Below are 14,870 nucleotides of genomic sequence, written 5' to 3' on the forward strand. Positions count from 1 at the left end.
TCACATCCCCTAAAGTGAAACTGTGGAACTACTCCTGGGAAGGAAGGAGGGCCAAGATATTCCTAAAGGCATTGAGCTGAAATGCTTGCCCTGGTCTGTGGCCTTTGTGGTGACTTAGACACCAAAAAAAGTGTGGCTTCAGAACCTGTCTCCCTCAAACCTGTCCCAAAGCCTTAATTGCATTTATCAGCTGGTTTAATTCAGTTGGGGCAGGGATTAGATTCAGCATTGGCTGGAGCTGTCCCTGACCTGGGTGTGTCTCATTTACAGCCCTTTTCTTAGTGGTCCAAGCTCTCCCTGGAGTGGGAGCAAATCTTGAACCACAGAATGGTTTTGGTTGGAATGGACCTTAAAGATGAGCTCACCTCATCATCCAGGTTCCTTCAAGCCCTGTCCAACCTGGCCTTGGACACTGCCAGGGATCCAGGGGCAGCCACAGCTTCTCTGGGCACCCTGTGCCAGGGCCTGACCACCCTCACAGGGAACAATTTCTTCCCAATATCCCTCTGGCAGTGGGAAGCCATTCCCTGTGTCCTGTCCCTCCATCCCTTGTCCCCAGTCCCTCTCCAGCTCTCCTGGAGCCCTTTAGGCTCTGGAAGGGGCACTGAAAAACATGTTAAAGCTGTGGATTGGGGTTTGTTGTGCAATAATTAAAGGTTAACCCCAGTAGTCCTTGCTAATGTTTGCCTTTTGCTTTAGAGGAAGGAAATGGGATCCTAATCTTTAGCTCAAATGCCATCTGTATTTCCATTGACAAAAGTAAATTTATAATGTGCTTAATGAAGCCTAGGAAGATGTCTCAGATAATGGACAGAAAATATCTGCCCTTTGAAGACTTCTGCCTCCCAAAGTTATTGCAGGGCTTCCTATTATAGTTACTAAAGTGAGGGCTTGTTTGTTTGGGGGTGTTTTTGGTTTGGTTGGTGCTTTTAATTGTGAGTTTTCAGAGGAGAAAGCCCCCTTGGAAAGCAGATGGCAGAGTTGAAGCACGTGCAGCTTCCCTTAACATTTGGTTGGAAAATGTTCCCTGGAAACCAGGCTCTGGCTCTGTGGGGATGCCAATGAAAACTGCAGGGAAGGAAGTGGGGAGAATTTCAGAAATGTGATTTTGCTGTTCAGAGTTTGGCTGTCAAGCTCCCTAACCTGAGACCCGGGGAGTGTGCAGAAGTGGGAATGGAGTTGGGTGACATCTGTGCTTCAGGCATGGCCCTCTCCTTGATGCTGCCAGGACAGCCCAAATAAATCTGCTCAGCTGGTGTCTGTTGGAGGAAAGCTCACTTCCAGAGCATCTCTGGGAACTTGTGAGGAGACTTCATGAAGGAAGGAGTGTGGGCTGCCCTGATATTGCTGCTGTAGCATTGAAACACAGGTATTTGTAGGGTGATGGCTAAAGATAATGGGGCTTGTGCTTGATAAGCAGATGTGTCCACTTTCCTTTGGGAAGAGGTGCAAAGATGTGATGTTTCCAGCAGTAAAAAAAGCAGGTGAAGAAGAATTTGGAGACTCCTGCAGCATTTGAGATCCATTAAAGTACTGTACTGTGAGGAATTGGGAATTATAGAATCACAGACTGGTTTAGGTTGAAGAGACCTTAAAGCTCATCCAGTGCCACCCCTGCCATGGCAGGGACACCTTCCACTGTCCCAGGTTGCTCCAAGCCCTGTCCAACCTGGCCTGGAACACTATCAGGGATGGAACATGAAGGATCTGAGGTGGGAAAGCTGCTCTGCTGGATGATGGGATAGAGCAGAGCACAGAGCTGAGATCCAGCAGTGAAGGGCTGGGGAGCTTTGGGATTAGCACTAAATCTGTGCACAGAAAGAAGCCTTGAGGCTTCAGATGTCTTGGATGTCTCACATCTGAAGGACTTTGTCTCTGGTAAGGTTTTTGCTGAGCCTGCCAGTGAAAATCCCCAGTATGTCACAGTTATTGCATGAGAGTTACGCACTAATAGGATTTAATTTCTGCAGAGCTTCTGATGAGAGGAAGAACTACCTCAAAGGAGCACAGGTATTTTGGGAAAGGCTTAAGCTGAATAAAATTCAGCTGCAGTCATGTTACAGCAGGAAGGCTTGGAGACAAGTGAGGCAGAGCAATGTGTTTCACCATTTTCACATAGGATGTGCTCAGCCTGGTCTCCCACCTGTCCCTGGGGTCTTCCCTGCTGGAAAAAGAGAGATCATCTCAGTGAAAGGGTTGTGTTGGGTCTGCCTGCTTTCCCATGAAAGCTCCTGCAAAGCTTGCAGAGGTCCTGCTGTCCCAGGCTGGATTGGAGTTGATGGCTCAGTGGGGAGCTGCTGCATTTTGCTCCTGTTTCCTTGTGCTGTCTGGGCTCCTGGGGAGGTGGAATGAGGAGCCAGGGTCAGCCTTTGGAAATTGGAGGGGAAGGGGAGTGTGGAAAGTTTCCTTCCTGGGGAAAAGGGCTGGTAATGCACCTTGGGGGGGAAAAAATCAAACAAAGCAGCTTCTCTTCCCTTCTGGCTCCGAGTTGGGGGTGTGATGTCAAGGTGGAGCTGAGTCTTCCCAAAGACTATGGGAATGTTTTTGCTTTCCTTTTTTTCAGGGATGGGGGATTGGTTTATATGCTTTTTTGTTAAATCTCTCATCTCAAACAATGCTGCTTCCCCTTCCTTGGAGCAATTGTTCCCCGTGGCTGACTCTCTTCCTTCCCCTTCCTCCCCATCGTGGGAAGAACTCTCCTGATGATGATGGATGAGCTCAGATTTAGTCTCTGCTTTACCTTCCTTTGTCCTGCTCAGCTCTCTTGTTTTTCTTTATAATTTCTGCCTGGATCCTCATCGCAGGGTGGACAAAAACAGATGTTTTGGTGCTGATGGAGGGAATTAAGTGTCCGAGCAGCTTCTACCTTCTCCTTTGAACTTGGCAGGGCTGGGTTAATGACTCCATGATCCTGGAGGTCTTTGCCAACCTCAGCAATTCCTGGTTCTGCTGCCAGAGACATGGGACTGCAAAGTCTGACAGACTATAGGTTTCATCACTTGAGTCCATGTCCTGTTGGGAGAGCCAGTTTCTTCCTTAGGGAAAAAAAAAATGGTCTTTTTGTGGCCAGCCTAATCTCAAACCTTTTCAAATGCATCCATTTTGGGGTGCAAGTTGGTTGGTTGGTTTTTTATTTTTCAATGCCCAAGAATCCCAAGACAGTGGTTGGGCCCTGGCACAGGTTGCCCAAAGACACTGTGGCTGCCCCATTCCTGGAAGTCATCAAGAGATAAGGTTGGATTTGCTCTTCAGGAGCATTTCCAAGGAAAATCTGTCATAAAGCAGGCCTAGAGAGAGCACCATGGGAGAGATGCTGATCTGTCCACTTAAATCTCACTGTGAGCATATGAATTGAATTGGGACTGAACAATTCCATGTGCCACATGGAGGAATAATAAACCATTGGATATTCCAGGCTGAAGGATGTAAGTAACCACCTAACTCTGCAGGAACTCCACTATGACCTACTTCTTTTGGAAGATATCCCCCAGACTCCAGATAAGAACTTCCAGGTCCTTCCAGCATTTATCAGAGGAGCTTCCTGCAGGGAGCTGTTGGTGATTTGTGCCGGGGAGGAAGAGGAAAGGCAGCTGGTTGAGTGTTCCATGATAGGCTTTGCATGGCTCCTGCAGTGAGCTGGGAAAGGCAGCAGCAGACTGGGGGGTTCTGCCCTCTCCGGTTAGGTGGAAATCACGTGCTCTAATTAAACAACAGTTGATGAGAACATGATTTGAGGGATTATATCGTGCTTCAGCAGAGCCAGGACATTCATCCTGCTAAGGCCAACGCCCACTGTAAACACAGTCATTAACAGTCTGGACTTGTGAGGGGTGCTCTGATGGAAACCTGGGACTTCAGGATAAAAAAGAAGCCTGGAGAAACCTGTGGTGGATATTGAAAGCCTAGTTCCCTTGGACAGTGGTAAAGAACCTTCTTGCATAGAAGTCTGCAAAAACTCCTTTCTGTGCCCTTTTCACAGCCCGTGGTTAGGAATTGCAGGTAATCCCCTGAAATGATTATTGACTGGAGAGCTGCCTGGAAATGCTGCTGTTTGCTGACTTGACAGATCTGAGCTGTTCCTAAGCATCTGTCCTTGCTGCATCACTGTCACCCAGGCTTTACCTGCATCTGGTCCAAAGCCAGCTGTATTTTTAGCCAGTGTTTGAATATGCAGTGTCCAAAGTGTTCAGTGCTGGCTCAGGGAGACAAGGGTAGCACAGAGGACTTTTTGTACTGAGAGCTCATTGTGGGATGCACAGGAGAGATGGGGATGCTGTGGGAATTGGGACTGTGGTGGCTGCTGCAGCAGTACTGTTGGGTTGTTCTCTGTGATTTCTTATTGTTGCTTTTAGTTAAGATAATAAATTGGTTCTGGGAGTGGTTTTAAAGGAGATTTGGAGGAAATGGTGAGTCTCTCTTTAGCAGGGGCCAAACACTGAAGTGGTGACCTGGTGCTGGTCAGGCAGAGGGTTTGGGGCTCAAGACACCTCTGGGAAGCAGGCTGGGATTGCTCTTCCTTCCTCTTGGGAGACCATAACTCCCATAGTGATGTTCCCTATGGCATTCCTTGCTGGAGGAAGATGGAAGAAATTTGGGAGAAGTCCTGTGGAGTATTGGGTGTGCCTTTCTAAGCCCTGCACCTACAGATCTGCTTTTGTCCAAGGGACAAAACATCACTGGAAATGGCCAGAAGTGGCAAATCTGCAAGCCAAGCTCCTGTACAATCTGCAGCAGCCCTTGGATTGCTGGAGCCTGTTTTGGATCAGCAATGCTCCATGGATCCAGCTGTAGCAGTGTTGTTTTTCTCAAGCACTGATCCTTTTCCTTCCTTTCCAATTCTTCAAAAGAAAACAAATCCATTGATTTAGGTGCCAGAACACGCTGCTGACTCGGCAGAAGTTGTTTGCTCTTCTCTTGCATCCTTTTTTCAGTTGCCCCAGAGTCTGGGCCCCAGGGAAGGGCTTTCTGGAAAGTCTTCAATGCAGAGCTGATCCAGAGGGGTAGGAAAGAGCAGAGGAACAGAGTTAACAGATAAATATCTCCAGCCTCCAGTTGCTTGGAGACCTCTTGCATTGGCTGTGTGAAACTTGTGTCCCAAACATAACAAGTGACAGGATGGGAGGAAGTGCTGGGGGAAGTTTAGGTTGGATGTGAGGAAGAGTTCCTTCCCTGGAGTCGTCAGGCATTGAAGCAGGCTCAACAGGGGAATGGTGGGATCAGAGCCCCTGAAGTGCTGAGAAGTGTGTGGATGTGTGGTACATGGGAACACTGTGGTGCAGGTTAATAGCTGGACTCAATCTTAGGAGGCTTTTCTAACCTTAATGATGCCATGATTCTGTCTAGATACAACTTTTTCTTTTTGCCATAAATCTGGGTATATGCTTTTAAGAGCGAATTCCACCCATTAAAAGTCTAGGAAGCTTTGTCTTCCCAGTGTTCCCAGTGTGAAATCATTTAGGCTTTAAGAGATTGGATGTCTATCAAGATTGATGCCTGGGAGCTGTGTGGGGGCTGTGTTGGCCCTGATGCTCTCAGGGAACCACATGCATACTCCAGGAGGCTCCTTGCCTCTGGTGGGGAGTTTTTGGCTGCTGTGCCAAACCTGGTCCCAGACAGAGCCTGCCCAGAGCTGCCAGCCTCAGCTCGGTGCTGCAGGAAGCTATGCAGAACTTTAGTGTCATGTCCCTTGGGATGGGCACTGAACTCCATGGATGGGGAGGCCTGTGGGGCTGCAGGGATTGTGGGTCAGCTCCTGTTTGTTCAGGCTGCCCTTGGCCCTCTGGATAACCTCGTTTAATCCCTGGACTTACTCAAAAGCAGTGTCACCTGAGAGTGTCTGAGCAGAGATTAGCCACGGGTGAATGCGGCCGCCTGCGAAAGCGCCGGGGGAAAACTGAAATCTTTCTGTGGCTAAAAACGACCCCAAATTCTTACTTGTGTTTCACTTTTAAATTTTTTTTTAGCTTTGTGTTCTGAACCGGCTCCTGAAGTTCCTAGAGAGCTGCTTGAGGGCTGTAATGCCAAGGGTACCTCATGCAAAGGCCCTTTATCCCAGATGATACCATCCCTGTTCTCTGCTGTCCCCTGCAGAGTGCCCTCGAGGGGACAGCTGGGGCTGGCCTGGCTTCTGCACTGTAGGATTTCAGCAGAGCTGCTGATCCTGCGTGCTTTTCCCATGGTGATCCCTGTATTGCACCAGTGGATGGATGGAGGAGCAGAAACTATTTTCTTGTGCAGGATGAGATGGTTCAGCCTCTGTTTGTGTGTAAAGGGCCATGGATAGGCAGCTCCAGCACCCGGTGCCACACCTGGAATACTCAACCCCTCAACATCAGCTCTCCACTCTTAAGGTCATCTGCTTGTTAAGTGTTTACAGCTCAAAAAGCAGCCTGGGAACCCTGACTCTGCTCTTTCAGTGTCCCTGCCTCCTGGTTGTGAATTTAACATGAAACAGGGTTTTTCACATGTTTTGAAAGCTGCCTACAGAAAGGCTGTGAAGAAAGCTAATGTGAGGGCACAGTTCCTGGGAGAATGTTTGTTTGCTTTTCCTTTGAAGAGGAAAGGCTCAGAGTGTGTCTATAAAACTGTATATTGGTTCAGTTCACTAGCAGAATCAGGTATCTCCTGGACTGGTGGGATCTGCACTCCTCTGAGGAATTTAGATTAAAAGAACAAAAATATGTTTGGGAGGATTACAGCAAGAAAAGACATTTAACGAATGTTTGTCAGGAATAACTTCCTTGGTGCAGTTGTCTCTGTGTTATCTCATTGTGCCTCGGGAGGAATGCTGTCCTGGAGCAGCAGAAGGTCATGGTGACATGAGCTATTCTGCCATTGTTGGCTGCCTTGCTCTCACCCTGGCAGCCCTTGTAGACTGCTGCCTGAGGGGTCCTTTTTGTTCAATATCTCACTGAGCAGTGAGGCTCTTGTGGCAGAGGAAACTTGGAAAGTGTTTAAGAATCTTGTGATGAGTAGAAGCATCACATTCTGTGGATTAGAATTGGTTCAGGGACCAGAGGATAATAGAACAGTTTAGGTTGGAGCTTTAAACATCACCCAGTGTTTGCCATAGCAGGGACACCTTCCACTGTCCCAGGCTGCTCCAAGCCCCATCCAGCCTGGCCTTGGACGCTGCCAGGGAAGGGACTGCAGTGGCTCTGCCAGACATGGCACATGTGCAACCACCAGGGCACTGCTTGAGCTGCAAATGCCTGAGGTGGCTGTGGGTCAGGTGAGGGCACTGTTTACATCCTGTAATTAACAGTTGTGAGTTAATCGCCGGGGCTGGCACAGGCAGAGACGCTGGATTGGAGTCACCCTGTCGCTGCAGTTGGATCCCTGTCCCAGAGGTGACAATAGCAAAGATGTGTCAGCTTGGGCTGTAGGTGCTTATTTATCCTCCTCCCCTGTCCAGTTTTTGTTTGAAGCATCAAACTTTTTGGCCTCTTGGAAAACCTGTTTTGTGTAACTGTGCAGTTTTTCTTTAGAACACATAGAAAGGTTTGGGTTGGGACAGACCTTAAAAGCTCATCCAGTTCCATGGGCAGGGACACCTTCCACTATTCCAGGTTGTTCCAAACCCCGTCCAGCCTGGCCTTGGACACTGCCAGGGATCCAGGGGCAGCCACAGCTTCTCTGGGCACCCTGTGCCAGGGCCTCAGCACCCTCACAGGGGAGAATTTAATCTGATTCTTTTCTTCTGAACCTCTGGGGCAGATTAAAGAAAACTCAGCAAAGGCAGAGCCTTGACCACAGCATTTCTGGTGCTCAGTGGGACATCAGAGCTGCTCACAGAAGGGCAACCCGAGACCTTTAGTGGGTTTCACTCTATTTCATTAACTCTTGGAGAGTTGGGTGTCTGAATTACCGCTCAGTGCAAGTGAAAATGTAATGTTTGCCTGGTAACTGCTCTGGAATATGTTCATAGGTTGCTGGAGGGATTAAACCTGCAAAGCAGGGGATGTTTGTTCTGTATTGATTCCCCACTACCACTGTCTCTTGTTTGGTGAATGCCATTCTTGTTAGGGTTGCAAAAAAGGTTGTTTGACCTCCCTGGTTTCATGAAAATTTAAGAGGATGGAAGTAGTTTGTTACCAAAGGATGCAGAATGGGAAATGGGGATGGTGACTTAATCTCCTCCTCCATTTGTGGCCATAGCACAGCATTTTGCTCTAAGCTATGTGAAAAGACTGTAATTCTGAGTCTAAAAAGGCTGGAGGTGGTGAGGAACAAAATCCAGCTTTTTTGGTAGAAGTGACCTTCTTGTTAAATCCTGAGGCAGTCAAGTCTCCTAAAACTGCTAGGTCTGTAGGAGACACAGTTAATTAACATTTAGGCAAATATGCTGGGGAGTTAATTTACATCCTTATCTCCTTAAAAATGCTATGGAAAGGTTGATGTGCCTTTGTCTCCCACAGTGGTGAGGGAGGTCAATGTCTTCTCCCAGGTAACAAATAATAGAACAAGAGGAAACAGCCTCCATTTGTGCCAGGGGAGGTTTAAATTGGAGATCAGAAAAAATTTCGTTATGGAAAAGGCTGTCCAGTCCTGGCACAGGCTGTGAAAAGTCCCAAAGGTAGCCTGTGTGCATTAGTGCCTGAATTCAAATATACCAGTGCATCAGTAAAAGTCCTTTGGAAAAGGCTGGGAAAATATCCCAGCTGAGTTGTGGGGAATTTGGAGAAAAGGAAGGATGGTTATTAAGCCTTATTTCCCTGCAAACTAGTTACATTCCCTGGCTGAAAGAGAGGCCAGGGGTAATATGGAAGAAGGGACAAGTGTCTAGCCTTTTGAGGCACACTGTGATGGGCTTGTAGCTTTGATTTCCAACTCTTTTTCAATCTGATGGGTGGCTGTTGGGATTTCCTGGAATCCAGTTTGAATTCCACAGCAGCTGGAGAATTCTGCCTTCAGTCAAAGCTTTGCCTTCAGTTATGGAGAGAAGCTGCAGACACGAGTAGGGCAGAATGACCCAGGCTTCTGGCAGTGCTTGCTCCAGCAGGCACTAAATTTCCTGCATAAAAATTGCTGTGTCTTCCCTAGAACAGTAATTGCCACGTTTTCATGGAGCAGGATCAGGGTGATCTTGGTTTTGCCTGCCATCCTTCCCTGGCTGTTCTGAGCTGTGCTGTTGTACTCCTGCTGCAGCTGTTGTTACAAGAAAAGAACTCCTTTTAAGTGATTAGGGTGTGATTGTCTCTACTTTTCTCTCAGTGCATCTGCCACCATCTCCTTAGAAATGGAGACACTTGATTCCTTATGGAACACTTGTTTTCCCTCCTGGTCTTTGTACACAAGTTGGGTGTCTTAAACTCCTCCAACCCAAAGAATATCCATGTGGAGTTAAATACCTTCATTGTCCAAGTGTCTGGTGGGGACAGATCTCCTCGGGAGCTCTTCTGAGCCTCCACTTGGTTCTAACCCCAAAGCAACAGGGGCTTGAAGTGCTTGGGGACTCCATCCTGGAGCTGAGAGCTCCCTTGCTCTTGGGTTCTGTAGGAATGCAGGTGAGGGACTGGGCAGGAAGCTCCCCTGGGATGTGGGAGGAAGAAAACAGGTTTGAAAGTCTCTTCCACATCCCAGGTACTTGTCTAAAGCCTTGGGCTGTTTACAGTCTGGGTTTGGTGGGGAAGATGAAGTCTTTTATTTGATATTCCAGCTCTTTTTTCTGCAGGGTGAGGGAGGTTTTTGTAATCTGCACCCCATGGAGCTGGAGAAAGTTTCCCTGCCTGCAGCTGTACAGAAGAGGCAAGGACAGGGAGTTACCCAGGAGGTGCTGGAATGTTCCAAACCTTGGGGAAGAGGCCAGAGAGAAATGAGGAATCACCTGGCAAGGTGTGCTTTGGGTGTCTTCATAGGTGGTGATGAGCAGGATTCCACATCCTGTGCCTGCTGCAGGATTTCTTGGATGTTTGGGAGGCTGGAAGAAACCCAAATGCTGTGGATGTGTTTCTTGTTTATTTAAACATGAAAATTATACCACAAATGCCTCCAGAGCCCTCTAGGAATGATGGAGGAGAACTTTTAAGCCTTGTAGTGATTCCCTGCTCTCCTTTGGGATAAAGCAAATCTTTCCTTAACCAATGCTGATAAACAGACTTCAAATTGAAACTTCCTTATTCCTTGTAATTTTTTTCCCTGATTTTTTAATTTTCTCGCAGTACAATCCTGGAACAGCCTTTAAATCTGAGCCACATTTTTCTGCTCAGTGCCCCTGTGGTGCTGATAATTCTTCTCTCCTTGCCATTCTTTCATCCCTGGGTATTTACGTGTGTATAAACAGAGGAGCAACAATTTTCACTTGCCATCCCAGGCCTCTGTGACCATTTCAAACATAAACTCAGCATAGATCTCAGTTCTGTCTTTCCACATAATAAATTACCAGCATTTATTGGTCTTTTGACATAGAGGTTTCCTAAGGGAAAAGAAGGAGACTGGCTGAACAAAGCCTTCTTTATAATCAGAGTTTGCAGGAGGCTTTGGGCAGAAATTGCAATTCCTGGCCAGTGCAGCAAGGGTTTTATGACTCTATCTATAATTGCATTTATGCCAAGCAGGAGGTTTGGGGGATGCTATACCTTAGACTGCATCATTAAGAGATGAATGTGTATAATATATTATAGGAATTTCATGCCAAGAGCTGATGAAGACTCAGCGTTCTTCTGGAAATTCATCACTGGAGACGGTTTTAGAGCCATGCAATGATTTGGGTTGGGAGGGACCCTAAAGCCCATCTCATTCCATCCCCTGCAATGGGCAGGGACACCTTCCACAAGCCCAGGTTGTTCCAAGATGGAGAGGAGTGGGAAATGAGCTGGATCTCTGGTTGGGGTGACATTGATGCCTCTTCTTCTTGGCTGCTTTTATTCTCCATCACCTTGTGCTGAAACAGCTCAGTGCTTTAGTAGAAACCTTTTGCAGTGGCACATCTTGGACTCTCTAACCTAAGATGGGGGTTAAACTGGTCAGCTCCTGTCCTGAGGGAGATCAGATTGATTTCTTTTACATCTGAAAGGCTTCCTCCTCTGGAAAATTCTGTGTTGGGAGGAAGACTTCTCGTGGCTCCTGAAGCTCGCTCTGATTTTGGGAGTGTACAGAAAACTTGACCCTCCTGAGATGGAAAGATTCACCTGGGTGAATCTTGCCCCTGGTTCCAGCTGGGATCAGGAACTGGGCTGACTGACCTCCATCCTGAGGGTGAGCAGTAGCTGAAGGACATGACTGTCCTGCAGGCTGACCTTGAAGAAGGTCAGTGGCTCCTGAGTAGGCAGCTCCTGAAGGTGTGGTTGAGAACCTTAGTGTGGATAATAAAACCCAGAATCTGCCTCTGCTGGAGGGGCTGCTGAGCCAGACTTCCTCTTCTGGCTCCTGTTCCTCCCCTCTGGAATTTTCCTTGCCCTAGGACAGTGGATGGCCCTTGGCTTTCAGTAGATGTCCAGCTGGCATTGCACTCAAGCCAACATGTCCAACCCCTCCGTGGCTTTGTCCCTGTCCCCTTCCCATCATGGGGGCAGGTTTGGGGTGAGGCTCTGGGAAGGTCCCAGACCTCCCACCTCCCTGGAAGGTGCTGCTGGGGGTTGTGGCCTTGTTCCCTGGGCAGGAGGACAGTGGCCTTCACCTTCCTGCATCCAAAAGAGGCATCACTGCAGCAATTTTGGCAGAGCTCCTGCTCCTCTCCCGAGCTTGCAGAGCAGCAGTAGCAGCTGCCTCATGCCCTCTCCCAGCCAGGAGGGAGAAGTAGGTCAGAATTTGCATTCTTTGCCAGGATTCTCTGCATAACTTGAACATTTTTTCTTTCTTTCTTTCCCCCCCTTTCTTTTTAAACGCCCTGTTCCTGTGTTTGCCTGTTCCTCGGGCTCCCCTGAATCACAGGGTGAAGACTCAAACTCAGATGTATAATTGGGTTTTAATACCTGTCTTCCTTCCAATAACATTTTCAGGAGACTCCTCACATTCTGACAGACCAATCCCAGCATGTAAAAATCTGACAGAAAACGCCTGGGGCAGCGTCTTCATTTTTGGCTGTTGTGTTGTCTGGATCAGGAGTTAAATTTTCTCCTGTAGTTCTCCTTTTTTGCATGACAAGAGCGAGTAATTGGGGTGAAATCATCTGTGCTGCAGACTGCGATGGTGAGATTTCTTTTCAGTGCTTCTCTGGATGATTTCTTTTGGTTGTTTTTTTTCTTCTGGTTAGCAATGCCCTGGTTGGGTGGGGGAGGAGAGACTGAGCACAGAAGGATTTGTAGCAACCAGAGAAGGATCCAAGCGTTGCTGCAGGGCAGTCAAGGGAGATTTTGGCTCGGTTTTGTGCCCTGGGAGAAAAAAGGGCTTTGCTGTGATGAGCCAGATGAGGTCTGATATGATGGGACAGGAAAGTTGTGGTTGTCCCTGTGTCCCTGGAAGTGTCCAAGGCCAGGTTGGACAGGGCTTGGAGCAACCTGGGACAGTGGAAGGTGTCCCTGCCCATGGCAGGGGTGGCACTGGATGAGCTTTAAGATCTCTCCCCACCCAAACAATTCTGTGATGATTCACGTGTGATTCAGCATCTCTGGCAGATTTTTCAGTAATCTGGCAAAAAAGGGGAATGTAACATCCTGAGATTGGGTGATTTTCCAGAGAGTGATGCAAAGAGACACCTGCTGCACGATTCTGGTCTTTCTCCATCTGTGGAGGTGATTTTTGATTTGGGCTTTTGCCCAAATTTGCCTTATTGGCAGTCTGAAAGAAAGCAGATTGTGTGATCTGAAGGCAGGTGGATGGGTAAGAGTGAAGAAACCATGTGACACAATCATTATTTTAATGGATTTTCATTATATTTTTAAGGTAATATTTTTAAAGTATTTTTAGATTTTGCTTTTTATTCACTGCGATTTTGCTTTGTATTTCTTACCGCATGTACACATTTCTAGCCAAAACCTCTTCTCTTCCTAAGGAGGTTTCAGGCTGTTTCAGCCATGTCTGCTTCATGCTGGTGAAGCCACAACCTGGATCTGTCCAAGGCTCGTGCAAAGAGCAGGAATTGTCATGTCTGTTCCCTCTTGTGCCCCCTTGAGCTGCCAAAAAGTGTCAGCAGCTCTGAGTGGGTTCTGCATGGGGAGGATCTTTTGGGAGTTGAGTTTTCCCCCATCCTGCCTTTGCTGTTTGATCTCTCCTTGGGGCTTTGGCGTCTTCAAGCCTTGACAGTTGGAAGGCTGAATAAAAGTAAACAGAAAGGCTGAGTCTTTTCCTAGCTAAATCCAAATTTTTGCACTTAACTTCTGAGTTAAATCCCACTTCTAAGTTGGATGAACTTTATTGGACGGTAGATATGGGAATTGCAGTGAAATCACTTTTGATTTCTTTGTTCCCTTTTGTACCTGTTGTTTGCATTAATCCCTGTGGATGTCCTATTGTTCCACTCAGATTTTAAGCTGCAATATTCCTCCTCCGTTGTCTATTCCTGTTTTCAGCAAACAAAAGGGGGAATTGAGTGTTGATTTTGGAAATGTGGGATGTGCCTGGAATCTCTGGATCATGCTGTGGTCAAACCAGAGTGCTGCAAAAGTCTTGTTATCCTTCAGTCCACATTCCTGTCCCTATACACTGCACTGTGACTTAAAGCAAAAATTCAGGACTGTCAAAATACCAAGACAGGGATGAACCTGAACACAATTTATGGATCCTGAAAACAACTCATGGCTGCCAAGGTAAAAATAAAGAACTCAGTAGTGAGAAACTCTTTTGGAGGGGATTTACCCTATGAAGGAGGAGAAGAGGTGCTGAGAGCTCCTGGGTTTGGGAGTCCAGTGCTTCAGCCTCCCCAGCTGGTACAAAGCATGACTGTGAATTAAACAACTAAAATCTCAGGCTTGTTGTTGAGGCTGGGATCGTCTGGTGGGTGTTGGCATTGGTTCTGTTGGAGATGATCCTGTACCTGCATTTGTTTTTTGTTCTTTGAGGTGGTTCTTTGGTTTTTTTGCTCTTTTCACGTGATTTAGGTTTTCTTTTGGGGCAAAAGAGATGACCTGGTTGGCTCCTCAACATGATATGAGAGAGTAGTGGGAAGACTTAGTGATTTTTGTCTCATTTGTGCTCTGCTCCTTCCTCCAGTGATATCCCTGGATTCTGGCAGGGGTTTGGTACTGAAGCTCTGAGGATGTTGCTGTTTGTATATTTTGCTCATACTAAAGTGATGTCAGTAACAGGAGGAAGCTCTGAAAATTAGGGATATTGGCTTTTGCAAGGATATTATTTATATATCCTTGCAAATATATATAAGGATATATTATAATTAGGGATATTGGCTTAGCTCACACCTCTTAAAAACAGTAAAAAGGAAACAGTATAAATAAAAATATTAATAAAATCCTGGATCTCCCTTCTTCTCCCCCTCTCTTGACAAAGGATCCCATTACTCTGCATCTTGTGCAGCTCCTGAAGTCTCTGACCAAGGAACCAGGAGCTGGGGAAGCTGAGGTGAAAGCTGGTGCCACAGGGTTGGGCTTTTCCAGCTGAGGGTCAGATCAGCTCTTTTGATCTTACTACAGAAGAAAGCAAAACTCTTTCACTGGCACAACCCCTGGCAGTTCCTGTCTGGAAGCTGAGCAGCCTTTTATTTTTGGATGCTTTCCCAGAGATAAACATGGAGCCCGTGGTTTGTGGTGTGGAGAGCCTAAGCCAGGGTTGGAAGCTTTAAACACATTCCCAGAATGGTTTGGGCTGGAAGGGACCTTCAAGATCACCTCATTCCACCCCTGCCATGGGCAGGGACACTTTCCATTGTCCCAGGCTGCTCCAAGCCCTGTCCAACCTGGCCTTGGACACTGCCAGGGATCCAGGGAAGCTACAGCTTCTCTGGCACCCTGTGCCAGGGCCTCCCCACCCTCACAGCC

At 47.4% G+C, this 14,870-nt stretch overlaps 1 protein-coding gene across 5 annotated transcripts in view; it reads left to right on the forward strand.

Annotated features, from left to right (window-relative positions):
- The window catches only part of GDPD5 (glycerophosphodiester phosphodiesterase domain containing 5), a 100,597-nt gene that overhangs the window by 13,493 nt on the left and 72,234 nt on the right, over positions 1–14,870 (forward strand). Inside the window, exon 1 of one of the 5 annotated variants that reach the window (XM_085078060.1) lies at positions 12,003–12,129. The exons of the other annotated variants lie outside the window; for them this stretch is intronic. The gene's annotated coding sequence lies outside the window, so the exon portion shown is untranslated. Of the gene's footprint in view, positions 1–12,002; positions 12,130–14,870 lie in introns of those variants that run through there. 5 annotated transcript variants of the gene reach the window in all.

The sequence above is a fragment of the Lichenostomus cassidix genome, chromosome 1 (genome assembly GCF_008360975.1).
Source record: "Lichenostomus cassidix isolate B80296 chromosome 1, HeHo_3.0, whole genome shotgun sequence".
Classification (NCBI taxonomy): domain Eukaryota; kingdom Metazoa; phylum Chordata; class Aves; order Passeriformes; family Meliphagidae; genus Lichenostomus; species Lichenostomus cassidix.